The sequence below is a fragment of the Lactuca saligna genome, chromosome 8 (assembly GCF_052625555.1).
Source record: "Lactuca saligna cultivar CGN05327 chromosome 8, ASM5262555v1, whole genome shotgun sequence".
In the NCBI taxonomy this organism is placed as follows: Eukaryota; Viridiplantae; Streptophyta; class Magnoliopsida; order Asterales; family Asteraceae; genus Lactuca; species Lactuca saligna.
In genome coordinates this window covers 158,726,482-158,729,939 of record NC_136424.1, presented here as the reverse complement: position 1 = coordinate 158,729,939, position 3,458 = coordinate 158,726,482, and positions in this window count along the sequence as shown.

Here is a 3,458-nt window from a genome sequence, read left to right as displayed (position 1 = left end):
TTAAGGGGACCGACATAGTGGCTTACATGGCCAGGTTATGCGACGTGGTAGCTATGTGTCCTAACATGATCCCTTCTGAAAGCAAGAAGATTGAGCGATACATCTGCGGTTTAGTGCCCCCGTATCGAGCGAACGTTTTAGCATCACACCCTACAACCTTTAAAAGCACCAAGGAATTGGCTCAAAGGTTGATTGATCATGAAGTTCCTTTCACCCCATCAACAAATACAACGATTGCCACTGCACCAACCACGTCATTCGACAACAAGAGGAAACAGTGGGACCGGAAGAAGAGCAAGTCAACTCAATCATCCTCTAAAAATAAGCAGACGGTGGCTGTCCATGCTGCCACTACTCCTGCTGCCCCTACACCAACCAAAACCTATGCTGGAAACCTACCCAAGTGCACCAAGTGCTCTTTCCATCATCACGGCCCCTGTCATGAAATGCACTGCACTAACTGCAATCGGAAGGGTCATACCATACAGTTTTGCAAGTCTCAACCCAAACCCATGAGTCAAGTTCCCAGTACCGAAGTGAGTAAAGCCGGCTATGGTTGTGGAGAGGTCGGACATTTCAAAAGAAACTTCCCGAAAGCTGGGAATATGGGAGGAACAGGAAGACTACTTGCTATCGGTCACAATGAAGCGGTGGCAGAACCCACAGTAGTCATGGGTACGTTCCTTCTCGATAACTCTTATGCTTGCATCCTCTTCGATAGTCGAGCAGAAAGAAGTTTCGTAAACCAAAACTTTATCGTAATATTCAAGATCATTAATACCTTCCCCTTTCTTCTTCTTGCACATCCTTGTGACCTTCATTCATTTCCTCATCTACACCATCCATGAAAAACATTTCATCTTCGCTTGCTTGTGAATGGTTATCGGCTTTATTAACTCCAACAATAATGGCTTCTTCTCCCACTCATAGTGTTAGCTTGGATTCACGAATGTCAACAAGGGCCTTTTTGGTATTTAGGAGTGGTCTTCCAAGGATGATTGGAGTTTCTCCATCTTCTTTCATGTCAATCAGTACAAATTCAATCAGGATAATGAACTCCCCAATCTTAACTAGTAGATCTTCAATTAATCCCTTCAGATAGGTAACAAATTGGCCTGCCATATAAATCGACATCCTTATCTGATTCAATGTCATAGTAAAATGAGTATTCCAGGAGATTGATGATGGGTTTTGAGCATTCTAACACTCCTATGGTGTGCATGCAACCCTATGTGCCTTGGATCTATGTTTCCACTATTATACAAAATTCCAAAGCATCATCCTAACTAGCATATTATGGAGCAACTATACTACAAAAGCCTAGTTAGACGACATACCTTTTGATGGATCTTAAAGTCTTGAACCTTTAAGAGCTAAGCCCAAATAGTTTGGAAGCCTCAAATGGAATCACACAACACCATCAACAAATGGAATAACTTGAGACGAAGGTTACTTTGGTTCTCCATATGAAAATCGGCCCTTGCCCTCACTTTGTGTATCCACTAGTGCCATTTCAAGAACCTTGGGATCCTATATATAGTGTGGCTCATTAGGGTTACACCATGTAAACCCTATTGTGCATAACTTTCCATTTCCTTCATGATCCATGGGTTTTAACCTCCTTGGAGTATCCATGGGTTACCACATTGGTTAAGCCCAACATGAAGGACAATGGATCATAAGACCATATATATAAGAATGAATGATTAACATAATCAATCCCCATATATTTAATTAGTCTCTTTTGATCACAAAACTAATTCCAAATAAATTATCGATCAATACTAATTAAATAATATGATTTCGTATTAATATATTAGAACTTATAATATATTAATATAAATCCTAAATAAGCTTTTCTCACTTGTCTATCCAATTGTTCCAATGACATGCAACCCAAATGGACCATGCTACCCTCGGTTCGAGTACATACCAATAATATTTATGGGCTTAGACATCTAATCCAACACTCTCCCACTTGGATATGTCTAAAACTATTATTCAAGTATGACTCCAAGATTCCGACTAGTAATCGTAGCTCTTAAAGCCAGTGTCGAACTCTGACCTAGTCAAATGATATGTCCATTAGATAAGGGATCATATATTCCTCCATTCTAGATATCATATGGACTAAACATGGATTATAATCATTCTCTCTGTCTATTTGTTGTTTCTCGATTCTGATTTATGACAACTGACTGATTGAACAAATTAAATCAGTCGAGGCTTGGCCAAGCACTTAGGGGTGTCATCACTAAATCATCGAGGGCCCATAGATATCACGTTTATCCCTCCAAGGGTAAAATGAATGGATGAAATTCGACCCAAATGCTCGCTTGTACTTACTTATCAAATCACACACAACGATATGTTTTATAACAACCACGTTACTGTTTGCATCTATATATGTCAATGTGCAACCAACTCGCAACTACAACTCACACGTCTCCATTTAAATAATATAAGATATTATCATCTCATGATAACTCGTGATAAAATCCATGAAGTTATTCAAATGAGCGTGGGTTGAATACAATACTCAAATCTCATTCCACGAGCACTCATGAACACTACAACCACTTTATCCTAGACAAACTACAAACCCTTTCATGACAACATAACACTTATGCTCCCACTAGCATAATAACTATTATCTTACCAATATAACACTTATGCTCCCACTAGCTCTGAAACGTACTTAGAAATAAGTTGGACTTCTAGAAATCGATGCTTCGTTGACGTTCATTCCCAATGTTCAGATTTTTGATACGAGATGCTTTGGTAAAACTTTATCTAAGCTTCTCAAAATCATACACCTTTCCTTAGATATCTCACGTGTATGTATGAACAATTATGAAGAGGGATGACATAATCGTAATGTTTAGAACTTTTTCCATTCTCACAATTCAAATCATGAAGAGGGATGTCGTAATCATGATCGAATTTTAGAATGCAAACATCACAATTGCTATCTCCTTAAAATCTACTTAGCGAAAGCATTTCATCACAATCACTTTCATGAAGTGGAGAGAAACCTTATGACACTTAGATTTTATGGTGTCTGTGTTCCTATCCATGTGCATTTGTCAAAAACATAATCACAAGACAAGGTTAGTGACAAATTCAAACTCATATGGACTGAACTTCTTCAACCGGAATTTCTTGCCACCATGAAGCACAAGGGCCTACCATTGCTTTGAAGTTGTTATGCACACAATTGAGAGCTCATAAAACTGACATAAATAGTTAATTTTACCAAAATTAGCACATAAACAAAAATTATGTAAGCACGATAGGTTACAAACCTCATGTTATGTGCTATTGATAAACTACATGTTTTATTCTTAATTAGTTCTTGAAACTCTTTTAGGATCTTTAAGAATCCTACCGACCTCTTGACATATAAGTTTCTCTTTGTCAAATACCATTACTTGACAACAAATATTCAAGAGTTAATG